Source organism: Neodiprion pinetum, chromosome 1 (assembly GCF_021155775.2).
Source record: "Neodiprion pinetum isolate iyNeoPine1 chromosome 1, iyNeoPine1.2, whole genome shotgun sequence".
NCBI classification, from domain to species: Eukaryota; Metazoa; Arthropoda; class Insecta; order Hymenoptera; family Diprionidae; genus Neodiprion; species Neodiprion pinetum.
In genome coordinates this window covers 8,905,614-8,932,129 of record NC_060232.1, presented here as the reverse complement: position 1 = coordinate 8,932,129, position 26,516 = coordinate 8,905,614, and the positions used below count along the sequence as shown (strand labels likewise).

At 39.4% G+C, this 26,516-nt stretch overlaps 1 protein-coding gene across 14 annotated transcripts in view; it reads right to left on the bottom strand.

Moving 5' to 3' along the window:
• LOC124224678 (collagen alpha chain CG42342) overlaps window positions 1-26,516 on the bottom strand; it is a 173,827-nt gene that overhangs the window by 108,556 nt on the left and 38,755 nt on the right. The window lies entirely within an intron of this gene.

Sequence of the window (26,516 nt, the reverse complement as noted above, 5' to 3'; positions counted from 1 at the left end):
GGAGAGAGAAAAAAGGAGGAGAGAGGGATGATGAGGGGGGTGGGGAGGTGAAATGAGAGGAAAAAGGGCCGGCGAAGAGTGCACGTATAGGTATACGCACGTACGTATACATGTGCGCCGGTGCTTTAATAGGCCCTCTTTGATGTAGGTTCCACGCTCGCTTAACTTAACTACACCGAATGAAGTTTGTTAACGCACAGCTCGCCGACCTTTGAACCTCGCGCAACCCGTCGAAGTGCGGCAACATTGATTTTGGCCGAAAATCCGCGGTGGAGAATCGCCGCGAAACAAGGGGAACACCAAAATTCGACCTTTACGTTTTGCCTGGAAAATTTGGTAAAACGAACTCGCTTTAATTTTGTTCGCAATACACTGAGAGAAATTTTTAATTCCGGTTCCCGCTCTGTCCTCAACTATTTTCATTTTTTACCAGAACCAAAAATATGGTTCTAGATAAAAAATGAAAATTAGTTTTCTAGCTGTTACCGGAAAGTCTGGTATCCGTTGCTATTCTTTCTCATCACGATCAATGTTACTATATTTTCTTGCAACCGTTGCGAAAATTTAATGCTTGTGCAACAATGAATTGACGTTAAAGCCTTATTTGACTAAAAAAGTATAGTAAACCTGACAAACCGATTTTGCGTTGCAATTACCAAAAAAGGATCGACGATAACGCAAAATGGTAACGCGTACCTCGTTTTTCGTAATTCCAACAATATTCAAACAGTTTTTTTTAACGATACCCTTTTTACTGAATTTTTGCACTTACTGTAACAAATGAAATTTTTCTCAGTGTAGTGGTGATCGAATGTCGAAGAATCGAAGAAGTAAGTTTAACTTTTTTGCACTCGCCTGTTTCTGAACGTTATGTAACATTTCTCGCGTTTTATATTCATTTTCATATTTAAAGCAATATTACGGGGGATTCATAAGAAGCGTTGCAGCTGCCTTCGTTTAATTAACGCGAAATGAATTCTCATAACAGGATGAATGAATTGAACAAGTTTCTGAATTCAAGTATCGATGATCTGTCAATTTCTAGAGAAATTTGCAGGAACGAATGTACAAATCGTGAAAACTGAGGACACAGGGTCGAAAAGACATTTTTGGCCATTGCGGTATTTTGAGCCGATGTCGCGGTGACTCGAATTTTTAAATGTACGCATTACTCAATTTCTTCCAATTTTCTGATCGTGTGGAAAAACTATAACTATACATATATAAATATAACTATATATATATAAAAATATATATATATATAAAATCTGAATATCATTTTTTGTCACCCGGTATACAACGTAAATATACACCGCGTATACCGTGAGAAGTCATAGGTGGTATTTCCGCGAGGTTTGTCACGCGGATCGTCAATCATCCGGGTGAATATCAATCAATGAATTGTCAACGCGCGTGGAAAGTATCAAGGTGAAACAGAATGGAGAATTTATGTACCCACCCTGCATTATACGCGCGTGTTATTTATATGCGCATATGAAAATGTGAAAGAAGAAAGAAAAAAAAAAGAAAAATAAATAGATAATAAAAATAAAAAAAAAAAAAAAAAAAGAAAAAAGAAAAACGAGGCACATGGAAAAAATATCGTTCAAAGATTTTCATTGAAAATTATTATCGACCCGAGAGTAACGAAGGTAATAAAAACACGGTTGAACAAATAACTCATTGTGAAATAATACGAAAGAGGCTAATCAGCTGGAATAACTCTCGAGCCAAGATTACGGCGACGGTTAAATTTAATGGCATGTAGAAAAAAGACGATAAACATAAAGTAAAATTCGAATAATAACAATAGATGGATGGATCGGTTGTAAAAATAATCTGCCACGACGTGGAATGACGTAGGTAACGAGAAGATATGTACGTACCTACGTGTGGAAAGAAAATAAAATAAGGGTACACAAGTCGCTGGCGTTCTATGAGCGAGTGACTCATAGCCGGGTAATTTTGACCGAGTAGAAAAGAAGAAGAAGAAGAAGAAGAAGAAGAAGAAGAAGAAGAAAGGAGATTGAAGGAAAAAGTGCAACGGAGGCGTTAACGGATTAATTTGCTTCGCGTCGTTGTAGCACCCAATAAAAGATGTTAGTATCCGAAGCGTCGCGACGAACGCCTTCGGGGAGATGATAGAACTGTTGGCAGGTTCACCCTCGTCTCTCGATCGCTGGAGGGGAATATTCTCATAAAGTAAGAAAGTCCTCGAGATCCTTGGATGTTCGATGAATCCGTCCTTCTGCAGCTAGAATCGTGATTCAACCGCCGGTTGAGGTCCGAGTGTAGAATTGTCACAATTTTGTCAATCGCGCGATAATTTAGCTGCTTGCGATGTAATTTCAAAAATATTCAGAATACCGAGAAACAAAGATGTCGAAATGTAGAAAGGTGAAATGCAAAAAGCAAAAAGTACAGAAACGTCAAAATTTCGAATATTTTCTTTCCGTATTCCTTGGCTTTCTACATATTTACCTTTACCTAAAACCTTGAAGAATCTCATGAGATTTTCTCTGACGTTTTTGTATGTATCAACGTTTTATATTTTTGTGTTTAGAAAACATGTCGAACGGTTAGAATTTTTATCTCATGTTCTTGTACTTTAAAAAAGTTTTCACATTTTCACCTTGTCCAAATTTTGACTCTTCTGCATCGAAATCAGGTGTTCGTAGAGTTTCGCGGGTCCGTGGACCGCGAATATTTAAAACGTATTTTGAAAGCAATAAGCGAAGCGAAAGTAGAGGTTTATGAGCTGCTGCAGCTGTTACACAGTTTTTCAGATTACAAGGGATTCTGCAAAATAAGATGTAAAGATATTGAGAAGGGGAAAAGAGCCGGGAGGGTTGGAATGGGGCGAGGAGAGGAGAGGAGAGGAAAAGAGAGAAAGAGAGAGAGAGAGAGAGAGAGAGAGAGAGAGACAGAGGGGCAACTTTACGACGACAGGGAGAAATTACGTTCGGTAATACACCGGGAATTGCGGTAATTTGCAGAGTAGCGTAAACATGGCTGTGCAGGTACCAGCGGCGTAGAATAAACCTGACAAAGTGTAACCCGCGTATACGTGTATAGAACCAGAAACAGCTTTACCGACCAAATTTCAGAGCTTGTAAAATCATGAGAAAAACAACTCTGGAGGGTATAAAATAAAGAAGAAAGAAAAAAGAAAAAATCATCCATTAAGAAATGAGATATTTCCTCCAACTTATACCCTCAGAGTTAAATTGCAATACTCGCATCGAGAAAGAAAAAAAAAAGAAAAGAAAATAAACATGTAACGAACAAATGTAAATGACGATTCAAACAGTGAAATTACCTCGAAAGATTTAACCACTGATCGTTGAGCAATTTCATTACGACTGAGAATAAGTGGATGACGTGGATATAAAGGGAGTTTTTCGCGTACGTTACGATCCAGTTGCTTTTTCTTTTCAAGTACCGGCAGTAACGCGGTTCGGGAGTAAAAAAGTCTCTCTTCACGGTGATTACCGGGGACCAGAAAAATGTAAGGAACTTTTGCAGGGCGGGTATTGTGACTCGATGTGAAGCAGAGGGTTGCGCGGATCCAGGGCTGGACGCAATGGCGGCGTGACCACTCGAAAGCTCGGCAAAGTGAGTAGAAACCAAAGGAATTAAACGCGCTTGCCTGCGTGTCGGCGAGTCTGCTCATGCACAGAGAAACCCGCTATTTATGAAACAATTAATTTTCATCGCGCAACGCCCCGTATTCAAGACTAATGTCACGGAAGAGCTAATTTAAGCCGTTCAAGTTTCACTGACGAGTCGTCTCAATCAAGGTTCAAGACTGCGGCTCTTTGTATCCTCACGAACTCTAACTTTCGAGGCCGATTTCTTCATTCGGTGTTCAGTTCGTTAACAAAAATTGTCATTGTGTCTTGTTACATAAGAGGAAAAAAAAACAAAAAAAAAAACATTTATGAAATTCATCAAACAAGGCGAAAGAAATGTTTCTTCTGATTATTGAAAGGAATGTTATTCGATTCCACGCACGGAATTATAGTGAAACTATATTTTTTCGTTTTTTTTTATCGTTATGTTCGCACTGAGAAAAATTTCATCTGTTATAGTAACTAGGAAAATTCTGTAAAACAGGTATCGTTAAAAAAACTGTTTGAATATTGTTGGAATAACGAAGAACGAGGTACACGTAACGATTTTGCACTATTGTCGATCCTTTTTTGGTAATATTGCAACGCAAAATCAGTTTGTGAGGTTTACTATACTTTTTTAGTTAAATAAGGCTTTAACGTCGATTTATCGTTGCACAAGCGTTAAATTTTCGCAACAGTTGCAAAAAAATATAGTAACAGTGCTCGTAATAAGAAAGAATAGCAACGGATTCTAGACTTTGTGGTAACAGCTAGAAAACTAATTTTCATTTTGTACCTAGAACTATATTTTTCGATTGTGGTTAAAGGTGAAAATAGTTAAGAACTGAGCGGTAATCTGAACTAAAAATTTCTCTTCACAACGGAAATTCACTGCAAAAACAGAGGGTGTTTATAAAAGAACAACGCATTTCCAGTTTCAATATTCCCGCAAAAGATTTACCCCGCAATGAAAATTCCGCGTTGTTTCGGTCGCTTTCAAATTGTAATCGGTTGAAAAATAGACCGTTGTAGAAAAAAAAAAAAAAAAACAACGATTTCGGTTCCTCCAGAATCTCGTCAATCCAATCGACCCGAAAGCTTTCATCGCAGTTACACTTCGTACGTGGCTATTGAGTTTCAGTCTAACGGATATCCGATGAGAATAATTTTCGCGCGCTTTACTCCGTTTGGTTGAACGCGAGTAAAAAGAAAATGAAAAAGAAAACAAGACCGTAAAACCAATTTCCTAGCCGAATGATTCGACGACCGATGCAGACCTCGGTTAATAATTGAAATGAAACCGTCGAATGCGATTGGATCTAAAGCTGCGAGTTGACGCAAAAAAAAAAAAAACGGAGTCGTCACAGCTTCGAGCATTTGTTGCACGCATAATAAATGTGAAATATTATTGCAACGAGTCTCGAGTTGAAGAGAATTTTCGTACACAACGTCATTTTCGATCCCCAAATCCCGGTGGATTACAACCACCTGACAAAACACAAGCCGTGTGCCCCTTATATGAGACGATGTTGCGGCTTGAGTGGCTGTGTACTTAATTAAACAAACTGCGGGCACCGGAGTGAGAGACAAGTTTCTAGGGTTAATTAAAATTGTCAGGAGGTAGCGGATGCACGGTGGACACTCACCGATACACAGTACACACTTCCCTTCAAAGGGGCGTAGAATGCAGATTATCCAGACTTGGTAGAAAACTTGTGGCGAACGAAGAACTGACGAAGAACGGAACGGAAAGAGGCTGGATAGAGAATTCTTATGGCAAATATAGACATTTCTTCCGTACGGCTAATGGCTATTAAACAAACACGGCGTGTCGTGTCGTCTCTGTTAGTCACGGTGGCCGAACGGTTGTCTCAGCATTTTTCATTTCGATCTTTTTACATTATTCTACTCCTTTTTCTCCCCCTTATTTCACCCTTGCAGCCCATAGTTTTTGCACGCGTTTTTATCCTCATTCTTGTTCCTCTTCTTCCACTTCGTATACAGTCGAGAAATACACTGGCGTGTGTTACCATCGCCACGTGTTTGCAATTCAAAGACCTGAGAAGAGACTGGATACACGTATAGTCATCGTGTACCTTATCCTACGGCCCGTGGCGGCTACACCATTTATTCTCATTCCTCTACAAGAATAGATTCCGTGTCTACTTCCAAACGCGAGACACGTTATAGGTATACATACGCGTATGACTAACTGCCCGAGAATGTTTTCGCAATATAATCGTACAACGGTAGCGCGAGTGGCGCATTTTACCAAACGCCGTTTCGTACACTTTGTAAAAACAAATTAATTCACTGCTTCGGAAAATTGCGACAAGTAACGAGAATTCTCAATCTTTCAGGGTAGGTTAACTCACGGTACAGGAATAGAATAACCTTAACCATTCGTCGGGATAACGCAGACAACGTAGCATCATCCATGGACCGCGGATAAACTTAAAATTTTACGCTAAATTAGTACAATCTTATAATCAATTCCCGACTATAATTAAACCCACGGTTTCGGATGGTCTGATGTTTATTGGGTTCTTCAGAAAATAATTGTACCGAGTCGCCGGTTCGCCCATTATTCGCAAAAGTTGATTCTTCCAATGTTACCCGATCGTCCGGAACGAGCGAATGAATAAATTGATGGGATCATCAAGGAGGAGAAGGAGGAGGAGGAGGAGGGACCAATTAAAGACAGTGGTGTGTGGTTGTCTGTTGTAAGAGGAAGTCTGCGGACTTGAGTCCCCTGAAACCGAGCGACATAATATATCATTATCAAAGTGTCTTCCCTGGCAAATTGTCGTCTCTTCTCGTTTATTGATCCTTGAAGCATTCGCGACGAGAGTTTGAGTCTCGCCCGTGGCGATAAAAGACCGTGTTTATAGCCGTACCTACTTTTCAGTTAATGAAATACGATCTCTCTGGCCAAGGGCCGGGAGGAACTTCGTTCTCTTTTCTCCCTTCGGGCTGCTCGGCAGGCCTGCCACGAACACACCCGGCTAATTGACTAAATATTCAAGCCGAAGGGAAGAAGATCCGGCAAATATGCAATCCGGCTTACGTTCTCATCCTCCTCAACTTCCAACTACGCAAACGAACGTAAATGTCCTTCCTTTTTTTCATTCATTGTTCTCATTCTCTTTTGAAGCTAAGGGAGAAAACCGGACCTCTTAACACACCACGGATGAAACGAAAATTGGTTGTACTAATAACGAGAAGGATTTGTCCGGACTTTAAGAAAAGAAAGTAACTCCGCAGACTGACGACGAGTTGAGTTTCGTTCGTGGAATATTTGCTCAACGTGTAAAGAAATGTAATTCAAATTTTTTATTCAAAAGAAGGAAGTCCAGTTGTTAATAACTTCATAAAGATCAGTATATAATTGTTATGATTTTCTCGCCTTAAACTGATTCTGTTTTATCCAACCAACAAAAATAATGTAAAATGAAAAACTCGGGCTTTTTTAGTTGAAATTTGTAAGTTTATATATTTTCCCACCATCGAAATTGACAAATTTCGAACGTTGCGAGTTTCGTGACAGATTTTTTCACTCTGACACTATTGTTCGCAGCTAGTATGTAATTCTTATCAAACTTCGTAAACAATACTTTTTTCTCCTTCACCTTAAAATTCGTAAAGAATTCACGTCATCACACATTTCTCGTCGAGCGATTCGTCCGTTCTTTCGTACGACTAATTCGTTCATCGGCTTGGTTGAATTACACATAATTGATAGTGAAACGGGCTGAGATATACGTGTATAATACACGACGGTAAATTATCGGTCAATTTTATTCCCCGAAGTTATCCGACTCCTCGGACGTCGAGCGAACGCATTCGCAGTGATCGTTCTCGAGTCCCGGGGGTGTTTGGAGAATAAAAAAGAAGCTGTCTCTCGTCTGATCGCCCACTGAATCCCAGCCTCCAGCCCACACGTTTCATTCGTAACAGTTAATAAATACGGAGGTGTAATAAATATCTGCGACATCACTCGACTCAGGCTGCAGGCTTGAGCACCGGTTTAATTCTTGAGCTTGCAGGCGAGGCCCTCCCAGGATTATGCGTGCCGGTATAAGCGAAACCGTTTGTACGGCTTAGGCCTGTCAATTTTTGACCTCGGGTAGGTTCGTGTATCCGGGGATACCAATTAAATCGGCGTGGGTAAACAGCTGGAACTCCGCGAGACAGCTCTCGTAAATGTCCCGCGAATTTATGCTGGGATTTTATAATGACCGGTGGGGTTTGTTCTCTTCCACGATCGGCAAAACTTATCTCGCTGAGCAATTTTAACCGGGCGTGAAATATAGATCGAGTCTCGTCGCGATCGGTTCATCGTTAAAAATCGAGACGAAACGTTTCGAACGAGTTTTACTTCACGAATAATGTACCTACAAGGATAGCTTAGGTCGGAATTTGAAATGTTCCGAAAGCGCCCAATTCCGAATTATTTCATGGCGAAACTTGAAATAAAATAATCAAACTTATGCGAAACAACAAAGTTTCGAACAGTCGGAAACTAGGTGGCTCAAAATTCCGAAATCCAAGATTCCGAAAATTCTAATTACGATAGAACAAAGTTGCGAAAAGTAAAGTAACGATACAGCAAAATTCCGATAAATGAAGTTTCGATTGAGTAAAATTCCGAGAATTAAAATATACACCTACAGCAGCGTAGTTTACTCAACGAGTGGATGTGAAAAATCAGAATTACCAGAATTATGAACGTTAAAATATCGTTAATCCAAAACAAAGAAAGATCAAAGTGGCGAAATTTCACCAAGCCAGAAATTCACGGAACTGAAAATCTTCGAGCATGTGAAATTTCGATACTTCAGATTTTCAAATTCTCTCAGATTCACACTTTCGGAACGTTGAGCTTCGGCTTTCGGACCAATCAAAACGTTGATGTTTCGTCAAAGTTTGGTTTCTTCACTTCAAGTTTCACAACAAAAAAATTCGGAATTTGGCGCTTTTTGGCGAATTTTTTAAATTCGAAATTTCAACCCCGCCCCGATAATTCAGTAATTCATTGGTTATAATCGCTCGCTTTTGAAAACCGTTTTCTTGTTACGGTACCTAGACAAATGTTTCTTAATTTTTTTTCTAGTCAAAAAAAAAAAAAAAAGGAAAATTCCGACGGGAGAAATTCACGGACGCTGATAATCGTCGCTGGAAACTGAGGGTATAATCTAGAGCCGTGCTTTCAACCTCGATATAAAAGTGGTCGAACGGTTCTCTGGCATCGAGATGGCTCCGACAATGGCCCGCAGCCTGATGCTGACGCGATTGTTTCCACCGGCGACAAGTCCGTTTCCACTTGACGCAAAAAAGGAAAGAGTAAAGAAGAAAAAAAGGTAGAAAGAAAAAAAGAAAGGAGAAGAAAATTGCGTTGGCCATTTTACGGTTCAAGCTTGAAATCTCGAGGTTTTACGTTTATTGTTTCGATCGCAAAAATGGAACGAAAGCCGTATGAGAACAAGACTTGTTTCGCGATTTCTGAGCTTCGACATTTATCTACCTACGTGAATGAAAATTGATTCGCACAATTTTAGAGACAAGCTTTATAGTAGTTAAATTCGGCTTTACGAATCTGATATACTTGAGCGAAAAAAATTCGTTTGCAATATTCAACTCGCGAATTATACAAGACGATGGTATCGGATGTAAGAGACACGTTGGTTGAAATTAATCAGGTACTTGTATAACTTGTTTTTAGAAACAAAACCGCAGATCGCTACCTGAAATCGTTGTAAAATACTCCGCCTCGCGCAATGCGAATTTATATGCGAGCATTACAGACCCGATATAAATTTACACACCGCGTGTGCAATAATATTTATACCGAGTGCGTGCACCGGCAGCCTGCGTGTTAACAACGCGTAGATTAGCCATAACGAACGTGATTATTTGCATTTAAATACCTGCGCCTCCGCTCCTTATTTTCTCTTCCTATCCGGCGTATGCATGTATTCGTTCAATTTCCGAGAATCGCTCAGACACTTTCGACCCGTTCGCTCGAGCTTTTAATTACTCGTTCCTAATTCGATATCGGGAATTAACTCCATTAGTCCCTCGGGTTACACAACGCGATCGGATGCAGGCTGCTTGTTCATTCGCTAATTACATGCTTGCATTTACAATTTCCCTGATTTTTGTAGTAGAGAGATATTTATTACACCGGACTCCTTTAGACGACAGAAATTTACATTCCCCACTGTGGATTGCAGGCAAAATTTTTGTCCACCAACCAAATTCTCCAAGCTGATAAACGGTGAAATGTTTATAATTGAAATTAAGTTCAATCGGATGCATATTTAATTCTACCAATTGAGAATCGAGTTTCTATTGTTCAAATTTTAGATATTGAAGAATTTTTTTTCTACACGTTACGCAGTGCTGGAAATTGGCAGTTCATTAATGAAATTTTTGCAAAAACGTTTATTCGTTGAATTCAGTATACCATGGAATATAAATGAAAAAAAAAGAACTCTGCAGCGTAGATACGCGTGAGTAATAGGTATTTGTGCCGAAGATTTGCGCGTGTTTTTTGGTAGGCAGTAAGATTGATGTGTGACTATTGTGCGAATAATTAGTTACAAGACCGAACCCGAAGCGTGAATCATATAATAACCAGGAAAGCAAACAACGCCGGTGTATAATGCCTGAGAAATCCTTTGCCGGGGATTCCCTTTGACGAATTTTAAAGCCGGGAAGCCTCCGGCAATTCGTTGTTTCTCTGGCAGTTCGTTACTTCTTTTCACCAATCAGTATTCGTGTTTCGAATTTTAAAAAATGAATTAATAACGAGGGAATGAATGATAAGTAAAAGTGAAATAAGAACATAATAAATGCGTCAATATATTCAGCCTTGGGTTTATTCGATTAGAAAATTAAAGAAATTTCTCGGTTCCACTTCGTCCAGGTCTTCGCATTCGTATAATTCAGCAGCTGAAAGGAATCCCGGGTTTATGGAACGTCGCAAAATCGATTAGAAAGTCCGAACCAATCACGTGAGGACGATTACTTCGGTACAACGTCGATTCGTTGTTTGAACGGAACCAACTCTTTGGATTGCTGGACGATAATTTATAAACTTTGAAGGGAAATTTCTGTATTTGTTCACCTGTGCTATTCACAGGCTTTCCGCAGTTACGTTCGAAAGAACGGCTGGAGAAGGTTCTGTTTCGATTTGCAAAAAAAAAAGAAAAAAAAAAAAAAAAGGCAATGAGAGAACAGCGTGAGATAAGAAAACTCAACTCGCTTTCAATTCAGGTATAAAAATTACAAACCATCTTGGTGTTTCTAGCGTGAAATTTGTATCCGATTGTAAGTGAAAAGTTTTATTTATCATCAACAAATTCAATTCCATTGAAATTACTTGAAAAAGAAAAATAACAAGTTGGTGTAATTTGATGAAATTAAGACTATAGAATAATGGACGAAGCTCAAATTGTAATTTCAATATTTGATATTGTTAAAAAATGATAACGACGCGTTACTGCATGACGTTTAACTCAATTACGAAAGAAATATCAGAAGCCAGGATGTGCACGGTCAAATTCAGTCGATCGGTGCAAAAATTGTAAGGTTTTCTTCTCCGTAATGAGGATGAATTATTTTACCAAAATTCACCGTAATAAACTTCGGTCACGCTTCTCGATTTCGGACTTTGGTGAATGCTTCTTTGTTTAGTTAATATTAAACTTTCCCTCCACACCGGGTCTCATAAATTCTCAATTTTCAACTCTTTAAAATCAGTCAAGCTCCGCCGCAACTCGAACACTAATTCCGAATCATTATACTTGAAGACTCACGAAGTTTGGAGAGTATGTCTCTCCTGCATTCCGACAATAAGCCGCTGCGCAGCGACTGTTAACGATAAGTTTATGATAATTGTTGTCGGATTCCATTATTGCCGAGTCGTCGAATGACATAAAGCTGCGCTGCATTAAACTTATATTGTATGTACAGACAACGAGCCGATTTACCGCGAGGAAACAACGACTCGACGTTCAAACAGTCGCTCGATGACTCGTACGAAAGAGCTCCGTGTGCTTAATGATGCAAAACAACCTATATCTATCTCGTACCCGTATAATTGCACGGTTGGTTATCTCCTCGTGATCGCCCAAGGGGCCAAGCCTCCGCTCTGCGTTCGGATACTCTACAAATCCGTCGTATATATATATATTTATAAGAAAAAATCAAAGAACAAAGTGAAATGCGAAGAAAAGGATGAGAATAAAATTATTTCGAGACCTCTTAAATTAGTTTTTACAATTTTATACTTTTTCGTTATACTTTTTGATCGTCGAAGCAAGAAATTTGAAAAATAAATCTTGATTAAAAACGTGTAATGAAAAGTAACCGACGTTTAGAAAAAAAAAAAAAACCTGATTTCTCTGCTCGGTCACATTCAAAAGTTTGCGAAATTTCCAAGTTTTGAAAAGCAGTCGGTGCAACTTTGTCCAAGGATTGAAAATTGTCCTGAAAAAGTCACGGACAGAGTTTAATCCTGAGTTTGAGAATTAAAAAATTTAAGACAAGTTAATTTAGCGATGTAGAAGAAAGTTACAACTCTAGGATTCAAGGGATGTAAATTTCAGATCCGGATTCCAGGAGCAAGCAGCGATTGGAAATATATACGAGACAGCTACTCCAGTTCCCTCCACTCGCTAGCTGGGAGAGGATTGATGAGTGGACAATAGAAACGTGCGGTGCATAATATATATTTTTGAGAACACGACAGGGAACTGCATTTACTACGGGTTGAACCAGACTCGGCGGAAAGAGGAAAGAGGAAGGAGGAAAGAGGAAAGAGGAAAGAGAGAGAAAGAGCTTTTACGAGGCTCGTAAAGCCCGGCTGTTCCCAGCGTTTCTTTCCTTTCTCCCCCCGACGGCGTGATTCGAGCCATCTGACCCATGCCGGAGTTCGCTTTTCCACTTATTTCGCATTCATAACCCGACTAGTTTTCCTGCATTTTTACGCCTCAGCGAGTCGCGCGGATTCGAGTGTTTTGCAAATCTGCGTCTATGTTTGAAGAGGAATCTACCGCATAAGGGACGAGGAATGCGAACTGGAGAACCTTTTTTAATATAGGTACTCATCAATTTTATCACGAGCCAGTCATGCATCGTATTATAATTATTATGATCGCAAGTTGTATTGATCTCTTTGAATATACAAAAATAGGAAATACTAGGCTTATGAACAATTAATCGTAAGAGATCAGATATCGATGCTCGATTTCAAACATGAGCTTTCGTTTACAATTCCAGTATTTTCTTTTTTACCCTCGCTTTTCGACTAGATCTTCGTACGTAGCGATGACCACTGAGCTGAAATTAATCGGTGCATCGATTAATCGGGTCCGAAAAAATAATCGAACATGACTCGATCAAATTGGTAAAAATTAATCGATTAATCGAGTACTTCCGATTATTTTTAAATGTTGAATTTGAAATTTTTTGATAATTTATAGTTACAATCAAAATATTTTTCAATTTCAGGTAAAAATATTCATTTATCTTTCACTAATTATATCAAGTATGTACTTAGCGAGTAAGTCGATGATCGTAACAATTGATACTTTAATCACATAAATTGATATTGTATTGCGTCGTTCATGGGAATAAAAAACAAAAACTGATTGTGAAGAAAAATAATCGACTATACTCGATTAACCGGGAAAAAGTAATACTTTTAATCGAAAATCGATTCTTCTTGATCATTCTTACAGTTCATAGTTTGCGAATGTAGTGATTCGATAATAAATACTCAACGTACAAACGCCTCGTAACAAAATCATAAAAAATTATTATCGATATTCGGTAAACCATCTCCCTCAACAAATTCTCACACCACGAAATAGGGCGGCGTCTCTGTCTGGATTTAGACCGGCGAAGGGATGATGAACCGCCACCTGGCGAATATGGAATCAGTTTTTCAACCCCTTTCGTTCTTCCGGGTCTGCTTTCTCCGCGTTTGGCTTTTGCCCTGTTTTTATCACCGGGATCAGCGCTTATCTGCCCCTCTTAAACGACTCGGAATTACTTTTTTACGGTACCTCATATTTTCGTAACCTTCGAATTCCTGTGGATAAAGATTCACGCGCGCTACGGTACAAAAATATCTCCGTCCAATAGTCTGCACTTACCTGAAACAGAAACACAAGGATACAGGTTAATCGAATGTCGCACACGGTGAGAGAATATAGCGTATAACGCATGAATGAAAAAATTACTCCTGCAGACGTTTAATGAAAACGAACTTAAAATCAGCTGCTCCAAGACTTTAAAGCACGAAACTATCCGATTGATTCGAATTCGAAAAACAAGGGAAAAAATCGCGTTGTACCGTTAAGCTTTACCGTAAATTATTGGTAAGTTAGGGGGTTATTTTTGTCACGGTAACTTTGTTCTACTAAATTGAATCCCGGACAACCGATAGCACTTCTATGAGAGGAAACTTTAAGCTGCATTGCAGAGAGACACATCCGCATCCGCGCACACGAACACCGCACATGTTCAAAGTACAGAAAAACTTTTATCCTGTAAACTTTTACCGGGTCATCGTCAGGTCGGTATCTATATATATACGTATGTATATCCATAGATGGTTGTACTTGATCATAGATTTTATATACAGCAGGTGAAGCAGGTAATTTCACTCTGTAGAGTACCATTTATTAAGATATCATATTTTATTAATACTATCTCAGCAATTGTTTTCCTGCAACTGCAAGTGTTTGAGAACTTTACTGAATAGAAGAACTCCGCGATGCGATGATCTAGATTCATTGTCATTATTTAAACAAGGCTGTAAATTATGTTTCTTCTTTCGATATTAGGTATGCGTGTAAATTTCTCATCGGTTCATTTCTTCGGAATTTTATAATCTGGATATCTTGATTTGACTTTGTTGTATGTTTTCTTTTCTCATCAAATATTACTCCTCAATATTTTCAGGATTAAAATTGTGACGCAATAGGAGATAAAATCTTCTGAATTTAATCCTGCAGTGTAAAGTGAAATTCGAAGCAAAAGACAAGAAACCATTCCTCTAGTTTTGTTTTCCTCCTGCAGTCGTTCGACGAGAAACAAAGTCGATAACAATTACGAAGAAACAATGGCGTCCAATCAATCGAACGAAGCCAGTGCAAGCACGAACTTTTGAAGTTGAGTGAAGTAACAATTACGAAGTCAGGTTGAAACTGAAACTAAAATGCGAAAGAAATAACGAACGAGCAAGCAAAAAATGTAATTAGCAAAACAAATGGTTCTCTGCTCAATTATCAACCGCTCCACCAGCGGAAGTGGGTTAAATCGTTGGTGAAAAACCAAACGCTAAAACGAACCCCTGCGGCTATCCATGAACCACCATGGAGAATACATGTTGCGGTCTAAAATTACCGGAAATAAACGTTGTGATCGTTGACCATTGAACATTCCGCAATAGTTTGGGAGGGACCCCGGGGACATTGCGGATTTTCATTATCGGCCAAACTGCGACGCGACTCAAAATCTCGATAATTTTGATCGAATCGTCCGTGAAAAAATCGAGTCGCGTTTCAAGTTTCAATTCAATCTCTGTAGGTACAATCAGCGCTAGCTATTGAGTAAAAAAATCGAATCGAGGATGAGTTTCAATGGGGAAAGAGAACGTGAAAATTGAAACTAAAGTAAGAAAGTAAAACGAACAAAATTAATCTTCACCACATGAATATTATACATATGCAAATTAAAAGGAAATTTGCTAGCATGAAATGAATTTTTCGAGGGTGTTTTTTGAAGTGCAAGAGGAGGAGAATGAGGGGGGAAAAGAAAATTGCCATCGCGATGATCGTCCTGCGAGTTAGGAGGGGCGGGTGGGGGGTGGCGGGGATAAATACTACGGTGGGTTACTGTGAAGTTGGCCGAGGGTAGAAAAGTTGTATGGCACCGTAGACGATCGTTATATGTTAGAAGCGTAGCTATGAGGGGGGCGCTTATTGCCGGAAAAGACGATTAATTTCCTCCAAGATAAGAGAAGCCTAGCCTCGAGGGCCGCGGAGAGAGAGAGAGAGTGAGAGAGCGAGGAAGGAGGGGGGGGGGGAGGAGGAGGAGAGATAATAGATATTATCCGTCCTTCCTCTTTTCTACAGATCAATCATCGCGGCTTTGAAAACGACGCTTATCTGAAACGGCAATTAGTGACGTTTACAAATGGTTAATGGCTAGATTTCGTTTCTTGCCGGCACCTTGCCTTTTGGGTAAAAACGAAAACGACGAGTTTTACCCGAGCGTAAAAATTCTCCACTCCGAATGAAGCTGCATGTGGGTGGGGGGGGGATATGAGGCGTGCACAGCTGTCGCTAATTGTCGGATTGGCCGTCGGTAACGTAAACTGAAATAATTTCTTCGAGGGGGTAAACAAATGTTGAACATCATTTTGAATCCTGATATAGAACGACGAACACCGAATATAACGCAAATAGAGATCGTCACGCGCGGTTGCGACGGACTCGGTTTATTTTAACGCTATTACACTTCAAGCTGTTCTCGAGAATTGAAATCCACTCGGATTGACCTGTAAATAACTTTGCGGTTCTCTGGAAGCTGGAGCTCAGTTTGGCGGTGGGATCAAAATTGCTCATCTATAAATTCAGTGCCGTATAGTCAGGGATCAAAGTTAATTAAAGGAGGATTATGCGACTGCCGAATAGCCGCTAAACGATTCTCAGCGTTGATACCATTTCGAATTAATTACAATAATTACTCTAATCGAACTTCAAACTACTTTGAACTCGCTCGCACGAAGGGCGAGAAGGGATCGGGATACGAATAGCTGAGGCGATATCTCCGGACACCAAAATTTTTCAAAAGAATTCAATGGTTTTTTTTTACATTAATCAAGTATGTGACAGTTTTTCAATTCTTTGTACCGGTAGGGCTTGAAAAATTTCAAATTCCTTTTTTTACGTTGATGGATGTTTTTTTTTTATTCGTCGCGGTAGAAAACTCGTAGGGATGTGGACGGTTGTCTTTTTCTTCCAGAATTCAAAAATAAATTTCACTAATGTAATGTTGGACGTGGATTTGGAAATCCAGTAGATGCAAAAAGCACACGTTGTTATGAGAAACATATTTGACTTGCAAGTAGTTCATAATCTGACCATTGATTCGAAAATTCAGTACTTGAACATATTGTCAAAACCGTTACAGATGACTTAGAAATTTGAAATAATCCGAGGGTACGTTTAAAAGTGGATTGCAATCTTGTAATTTATTTCAAAATCGCATCGATCCTGTTCTGTTTTTGAGAAGAAATCTTGGAAAGCTGACGGTGTGAAAGTGGATATAATTTCGCGTTACTTTGTAAAGAGGAAATAAAATAATATGCTACGACTGTGATTTTAGTAAAATGTTTACCGACTACTTTTTTCTTTCAGAAGATTTCAAACGTGTACCAGGTCCGCTACATTATTATTACCCATCATAAAGCAGTAAATTGTACGGCTCTGATCTCTGATTTCGGGTACATTTTTTAGAAACTATACGTAACCCACATTTTCCCACACTCGAGGTACGCATGTTAAAGTTTAACAAGGAGAACTAAAAACGGTTAAAATTTAATGGGATACCTAGTCCACGGTACAGAGAACAATCATTAAATAACTTGGAGCTGGTTTATGACTTTATAAGTTAAATTTGGAGAGAAGGTATGTTACTCGTCTTTCTTTTATGCAAGAGAATTTTCCACATCCCGGCCTGCAGCGATGAACTTTATTCGAAGCACGTCGCACGCTCGTTTGGTTGTACACATAATAAACGAGCGTGCTTTCACAAAGTCCCATAATACATGCATTATTGAGGTTAGTTGTTTTCAACTCTACAGATCAAACTTATAATCAGGTTCACTGTACAATGTATCTTCTGATACGGTAAAGCGTCGATAACGGAGCCAGATTCTCCAAGTTGCAGGCACTGGATTCTGTTATTTCAGCAAATTGTGGACGTCCATATTTCTCGCCTTGCTCGTCTGCGACGTTAAATGCTGATTGAGGTTAGGAGGTTAAAATAATTGCATTTTTTATTGGATCTTATCGAGCCGATGCGTGCGTGTTTCTCGCGTAAAAGTATAGTTCCTGTACAAATTTGAAGCTGATTGATCAATCGTCAACCTAGATATGTGACGAAACGTCACTAAATATGGGAAAAATTATGAAAATCATGTCGCGCTGAATTTCTTCCCTTTGGTCGTGTTGAGACCAAAAAGGACACGCAATGGGTAAGCTTTTGAAGATATCTCTCGTGCCTTAATTCTGGCCGACTGATTTATGCAATCTGAGCGCACGAAAAGTCCGGTACCTCCTATCCTTGATCACTGAGATTTGCAATAATGAGAATTTATGACTGGATTTATATCCAGCCGGTCGCTTCGAACCCGTTGCTCGATCGAATCTTTTCGCTTCTGACAAAAAGGCTAATTATAACATACGCACACCTTGTGTTTTAGATTCGCGCGATCTTCCGCGCTCACAGGCACGTACATCGAAGGCAGCGGATAGGCACTCGTATGCAAAAATCTTGGTTCTCAACCCGCGATTGCGGCCTTAGGCTCGAACCGTACGGCGATCCCTAATTATTGGGTGAGCCTGGTGGCTGTTATAGGGCTTAATTAAGCCTCCGAGACTACTATAAGCTTAGATGTAAATAGCCCGTTGTGGCCGATTGTCGGTCCGGCTGTACAAGTCTGTTACAGTCGGGAGGTTTACGGCCTCGCAATAAACGACATCGGGCCACGAAACCGAAAGATCCAGTCAATGAAACGCCAATATTCGTTCGATGGTCGATTAATTACGATTAAGCTTCGTTGCGTAACGACGTAGCCGGAAATTCAAGAACGATCAATTTGATAAATTGGAAAAATAGTTGAAAAAAAAACTTTGCGAGTAAACGCTCAATTTTTCGTGCGATTCATTTCATCCAACTGAGAAAGCGAATCAGAGTACTTTAAAAATAATTTTTCATCGGATATTATTTTTCGTACGCTCTCTTATCGTGTTTTCCATACTCTCGGCGGTACAAATCAAGAAATGTAAAAATCTGTCGGTATAAAAAAACCAGCGAAATTTCGTCGCGACTGCAATTTTGAATTCCGATGAAACGTATCTGTCTCGTCGATTGAATATTTTGCCCGATAAAGGATACGGATAATGTTCTCTCTCTCGGAAAACGAGAAAACGGAAAAATAAAAACGTACCGTACAAAGCACCGCGATACGAACGACGAAACGTATACAAATTACAAAAACGACAATTGAATCCAAAAATACTGAACGAAAACATTTCACGCCGATGATTGAGCCTCGCTAAAATAAACAGCCGCATCCACGCGGTATGAGGAAATATACACTTAAATTGTTCGAGAGGCGATTGAAAAGAGAAATAATAAAAAGAGAATCAAGCGAAGTAGGTGCAGTGTTATTTGATCATTGAAAAGAAATGTTCCGTGGCAGCTCCTCGACGCTCGTGTGTGTAGGTGTAGAGAATCGGTACCTGCCCGTATCGTGGCCTCTTATTCATGCGATAAGATCTGGTATCTCGTGTTTGACTAAGAGCGGGGAGGCTGTGAACAGGTTAGATATATTAGTAAGACTGTAACTCGGTTGTTGAAATAATTGTTGGAGCATTGTAAGACTCGAGCAGAGAAGAGAGTCGGCCCCTCCTCAGCAACCAACGGTTGTAAGGTAACTTGCGTAACAACGGAGCGAGGTAAGTACCAGAAAGATCTGTTGTCGAGAGAGAGAGGGAGAGAGAGAGAGGAAGAGAGAAGGGGGATGAAAACTTGATACTGTTTTACGCCCGGAGGAGCCTCCTCGACGCACAGTCGCCATTGATCTCATTAAACAAACCTGCAGGATGACAGCTGGTGAGATAACAATGTTGAAGGTGGTTCGACGAGTACGGCTGGCCGGTATTCATGGTAACCTATAAGGTCTGTACCGGATGACAGGAGGTGAAATAAAAGGAGACCGTGAAAGCAGGACGGACAGAAACTCGTTATTAACGACGTCCCACGAATATCGAACTATTAATTAAGGCTCTTAATAGCTTGTCTTGATGAGTTAAAACCATACCGCCTCAAAGAAACCTTCCACAAGGGATATCCAAAGTGTGCGTATGCGAGGTAAGAAATAAACAAGTTCAACCCAAGCGTGTGATCACTAATTACATCCAGCTATACGTGTGCGTTTAACTGGTGCAGTCGGTATTTTTTTCATACTCAATCATCGGGAATGAGAGACCGATGAAGAATTTCGTCGGACGTCCATACTTCACTATCGACTCGATCCTTAAATAGTTCTCAACTATCTTCGTTTTTCATTTCATCAAAAATTTGTTTTCTAGCTGTAGTAACTATAGGGAATATAGAATCTGTCACTGTTTCTTTTCTCTCTACCTTTTTACTTTTCGATACACCCGCTCGCAGCTTATTTTCTTCCGAAGGTAACGACGAAGTTACCAGGTCTTAATGCCTGACAAAAATCTAGTCAATTAAACCGTACGAACTATTACCACTTGTGCCACAATTTCTTGCAATTGTAACAATATTTAAACGTTATCTTAACGATACTCATTGTACTATAATTTTCTACCATTGCTGTTTGTAAAAAGCTACAATAATTTCCGAGCTGTACAACTTGTGCGGAGATTGATAAAAAATTATTGCTACGATCGTTGTCTTGACAAATTTCTGTCGAGCAAAAATTTATTCAATTATTTCACTTCTGTAATACATAAGCATAAATGATAAGCGAGGATACCAGTTTACGAAAAAATTTCGTCTATTTCAACTATAACAGACTTTGTTGTCAAAATGAAAAAGTTATACGATACGTGTTATACTATACAATATTATGCGATGACCTCGTACAGCATCGTGAAACAAGAGGCGAACAGTGCGGAATGCAGCCCGATAGTGCGAGTTACTCGTTTGACATGTAAATAAGCGAAAACTTTTTCCTCGGAAAAGTTTCGATCCTGAGGAAACTGAGAGGGTGTCGGTTTCTCGATATTTGAAAGTCCGTCCCCTTTCCATTCTCTCCACCTTTCCGTCTTTCTCTTCTCGGTCGAAAAGTGCAAACAAGTTTATTTGCTTATTCGCGTATATGTATACATACATACATACATACATACATACATACATACATACATACATACATACATACATACATATATGCATATATATGTATACAGAGAGGCGGAGAAGAGCGATACCGGGCTAAAATCCTGCAACGGAGAGTTTATGCAAGGTGAAGAAGGTGGGGAAGATGAAAAAATCATGAAAGATTTTTCCCGCCCCTCGTCCCGAAGGAAAGCTTAGTTATATCGCGTCCCATGAGAAAAGACGACTCCGAAATCGACGGAGGGCGACAAGGGAGATACGAAATACAAAATTTATTCTCCTCGACACTATGGGTTATTCTTGCGACAGAATCGTATTTTTTTTTTCTTTTTTTTACTTCTGTCTGGACGAAGGAGAAAAAGAAGATGAGAAAAGGTTCCGTATCAATTCCGATAAATCGCTTTTATAACGCCGAACCGCGTTTAACGATGAAGTTTAATTTTCCTGGTCACTGATTCGGTGCATTTTCGATGAATAAACGCGAGTAAACAAATATTAAATATTGATTTCAATTGTACAAATGTTAAAAATGAATCGATCTTATCGCGAGCGAAATGACCGATTATAGAATTCTTATGGGGGAAGGTTATTTTTTATCTCGTATAGAAGATGATTGACACTTCTGACAGGAATAATAATTCTCAGTATCTGGCTGAAAAATTACACGGAGGAGAAGCAACAAATGTACACAATGGCAGACAAGACTCCCGAAGGCTGACAATCGTTATTTGAACAACTTTGCGTAGAGCCTAAGCTGACAGATGAACGAGTCTCTGAGTATATATACATACATATATATATATATACATATGTATCTTATACGCCTGTGCATGTACACCAATGTACACATAATGCCATGGATCGAATCTAATTTCACTCCTAACTCAATCTTATACTCTCAACTCGCGTGCTTCGAAATTCGTTTAAGCTTTTGCGTAACCCGTAAAAGTTTTTCGATTTCACGCTCGTCTCGGTCCTTCTGTACATATCTATGCGTATATATTATATTATATTATATTGTATAAAACTGCGATGTACGATGAATTTATAAATATCTTATCGACTCGCGAATAAAAGTAAACCAAACTTGAAAGAGAAGGTGAATCAAGGGTGGAATATTAAGACGTTTAGTTTCGACTTGGTGCATAAAAAAATCGTAAAAAAAATTCCACACGAGAAATTGTTGGAAATTGTTCAACAATGATCGATGATAAATGCTTAGATCTGGATCCGAAAAATTGTAAAACATATTTATCATACACATTATCTGCTTGTGTTCCGAATTCGAAAATTTTTATACCATGCCAGAAAAAAAACATTTCCAACGATTTATTGTCTCATATTTTCGGCGCGAACTTTGTTGGGGATATGAATAAATAATACTGATATTTTCCTATCCATGACATCGAAGAAACGAGTTAAGAAAAAAAGAAAAACTGTACTGGCGGATAATTTCGCTCAAAAAAAAAGCAAATACGCGACTTCGTTCATGCAGAAAAAAAAATAATTAAAAACGACTGTTTTCTATGGATATTTTTTACCGTTCATCCGGGAAGTGAAATAAATTTACTCGTACGCTAATAAATTTCGCACCTGCCGAATCCCGAGATTAGTAATATTCCGTATTTTTCTGTTACATAATTTTCACAATCGCGTTTAATTTATTGAATCTCCAGTTGCATAACTGACAAAATTGTCCGCATAATATCTCACGTCTTTGCAAATTTTTCGTACAACCATGTACGCAACGTATCAAGATTTCACCCCCATCATCTATCGAAATGTCTAGTTGACGAGGGTGGATATAGCCCTGCAGGGTAGAAACAGAGCGGCGTCTCGGTTCGGCAAACATTCCATTTAGGGGATGTTTGAAAATGATTTCTCACGCGAAATTCAATATGGTGTTACATTATTGTTTTATTTTTTATTATTTTTTTTTTTTTCACCCTCTTATTTCTCACTCAAAGAACAGACAGGTCTCTGAGTGCTTCGTCGTGTTTTTATAAAATTCCGCCTCAAGAGCTGCGACTGTGAATAAAGAACGCGTCTCCCGAATTTCTCCGCGTTAGTTTTTCTTACCGAGGAGACGTTAAGAAGGAAAGAATGAAAGACCCGGCAGAAAAAGCGGGCTGCGAGCATCTAACCTTTAGAAATCGAGAGCCGATGAACGAGCGAGTGACTTGTGGATTAGAAACAAGCCCCGAGATAGATTAAATTGCCCAAAGTAATTTCGAACACGAAGACTAATTGGTTTAATGGGTTAATCTCCCTGCAATTATACGTTATATGGGGAATAATTTGGTATGGAGAACGGAAACACGCCGCTTCGGGACTACGGTTTGGTTATCCCTGTATGCCTGTGTTCGCCTCTCCCCGCATTCCGATATTCTACGCACACTTTTATCCTATAATTCGACGTTCGGCTTACACGCTTCCTCGTGGAATCAAATTACCCAGGACTATAACACAAAACGGTGGAAATAACTTAATTGCGTTTCGGAAGGAGCTAAACATTCCCTCTTTCTGCAAGCGTAGAAACAACGAGCATCCTCATTTACAATGTTATAAGTCATAATTCACACGTCGTACAAATTTTTATACATATTAATATACATGCGCGTAAGTCGTCGCTTATTCACGCCGGTAAACACGACGGAAGTAGTTTTTGCAGTCGGTGGAAATTGACGAGCTTTCGAAAACGCTCAGCAGAGTTTAGGGTCGAAACAAAAATATAACGAAAGAAAAGTTCGAAAGCTGACCGAGTGGTATTCGAACAAGTCGAATTTTTCCGAAGCCTCGAGTGTATCGTGACTTAAAATAGTTCGATTATTAAATATTTTTTTTACCTTACACGGTTCCAAACTCTACGAGAAAATTTCGTTCGTTCAATTTCAACGAATCGGAGGTTGATTCGATTTTAATTTGTAAAATTGAGTCGAGTTTTTGGCTTTGGCTCATTTCAGTTGATCACGAAAAACTTTTCATATTATGCAAGGGTGAATTATTACCGATATACGTTTAATTCAGTTTCGGAAAATATTTATCGAAGGTTGAAAGACGTCCAATATTTGTTTGACGTACGTATAATTTCAACAAATTTTATTTGTCTATCTGTTTCCTAGCAGAGTTATTTCGTTTCCTTGTGTCAGAGAGCGGAATATAGCTTTACCGTATGTATAGACTCGACAAATGCGGTCCTTAGGAAAGCGGTAAAAGTGATCAATCGCAGGGACGCGGACGGCCCTTCCGAAGAAAGGTTTACTACGTAATAACGATGTTCTGGGCGATTTTCACTTGTCAGGAATGAATGTCCGGTCAAGTTCCCGACCCGTTTACGGCCTCCGAAGTGTTTCTGTATCGGCGAAAATCTACGCGTTCGCAAAAATTCACTCTGAACGACGCTGCGATAATATATATCGGACATTACTGTGTGTCTTCACGTTTCGAGCTGACTAATCTTTTCTCGAATGGATGGTCGCGTGAAAATTTTCAGTAGCAAAGAATCTCGCACGTTTGCAAATCTAACATTGAAAAACGAACGAGAAAAAAAAACAAAAAAAAGAAGAAATTCCACAATATTGTAACAAATTTCATCGCAGTAATGTACAAAAACAATTGATAAATTGTCTTTAATTCGCATAAAAATCTAATATCCTGACAGATATTGTAACAGATTTTTTTCGGGTTAGGACTTCATTCGTTTTGAAAACCAACGCAGCGTTTCACCAATTATCGGATTTGTTTTCTGGGTGAGTGAAAACATTGATTCGCTTGTTAAGCTCGAGGAAAATTCCAGCCTCCATTATTTAATAATTCTACCTTTATAAAGGTAATGGCTGAACAGATTTTACCACGTTCATCCGTTAATGATCGAGCAAATAGCGCCAGCCTTTCGCCAGCCATGTGCTCAATGCGATAATAAATGTGAAGTTGAGATTGTTAGATTTTATTATAATGTACAAAAGTTGGAAATGAACTTTTGGATTTGGACGAGAAACTGGAATTGCGCGCCAATGTCATTAGCGATGAAATCATCCTCCATTTTTGTTTTTGCATATATTATATAGACAAGTATGGAAGAGTTTGAAAGTTACGGAGGCGGTAATTTTTTGTCGAAATGTGACAGGGAGACGAGAAAAAGAAAGAAGGGGAAAAACGAAATTTCGTTTCTTCGTTTTCGTTAGGAGCAGGAATTCGCCTGTCGTTTCAAATATCACGACGAAATTGCGGGTTTCTTCTCCTCAATTTTGCCGTTGCGGTACTTGTTCAACCGCTGTCACGCGGTTGTTAGCAAAGAACCAAGTATCGTTGAAACTTTGAATCAGTTTAAGAACGTCTGTCGCCGGTTGGCGCACGTTGAAAACTTATTCTCCTTGCTTAACTGCATTCCGAGAAGCAACAAAGATGTGACTTTTTCAACTTATATGAAACCCACAACCTGCACGCGTTTGCCCAGTCTCTTACTTTTTACGATATGAAAAACTTATTGTTCGCGGTTCCAAAAGAATCCCTCATTTTTATGAAAGTAGGTCACTTTTCGTTTTTCACAGAAATACAAAACGGAAATTTAAAAATCATCGATTGACATTATACATATCTTTAATCCTCCCCAAAGTCTAGCGTAGAACAGATTTGGCAGGGAATCTGCAAAAAAAATTGTAAAATTATACAGAACCTAAGAGTTTTTGGTAATTCGTTTTAAATTATGGCATTAGAATGGCTTTCAGAATCTTCCAAATCTTCTTCTGAATTTATTCGAGGGAGGCACGAGGACCGTTAATGATAAGTACTTGCAGCGATTTAAAAACAATGTCAAAAATTCAAACAAGGTCTATTCAATTTTTGGAACACTTATTCTCGTCAAGACATTGAAAATAATAATCTAAATACGATTAATGTAGGCTCAGGCTTCTGAAGATTAGTGACAGTTCGTCGATCATTAAAGATTGAAATTGAAAAGAAAGCGATTTTGACTATGATGAAACGGTTCTTCCTTCGTGTTTTTACTACCTCATCGGTACTTGGGCAGATATTCATCCCCTGGAGTGATTAAAGTGTATGGGTTTATACTCCCTTCGGAGTCGAGACTCCGGGATCCGAAATACCCGAATTTGCGAGTTGACCGTTGTATGCGAAACGATCCGAGTCCGAAATCCACTTGTGTTTGCAAAATTAGCAGAACTTTATCATCCCGGGGAATCGTGTTACGACTAAGAGCAGCCGGAGGGCGAGGATAATGTCTATTTGAATCGGAAAGGACCAGAATCACGGCTCGCAGCGTAACATCGTGCGAGGAAGGACTTCGTCCTTGCAGTTAGAACAACGAACGAGAGTTGGAAAACTATTTTTTTTTGCGCAAATGCATTCGATTCGCGGTTCGCCCTGCAGATCATTGCAGCTGATCCGGTGTCTCGTGTCGAAGTGATTGATCACGGAAGTGGCGAGAGCCAAGACTGAGTATCAGATCCTCGGATAGATCCTTGAATCGCGATCCCTGCTTTCCAACCGGAATTTATCCTCTCCCTGGAGACGAAGCGGTCCTTTTTCCTCGCGGAAAACCTTCGGGAGCTGATCGTGGCTCACGAAGTTGCGGAGATACCGCCGTCCAGATTCATCCTGCCATTGAAATATTTGTGTCCTTGGGGCAGCCGAAAACCGGGGAATTAAGTTAAGGTTGTTTGGCCAAAGATCGATACGTTCTGTTATTTGTTACGTCGGATCTTTTTG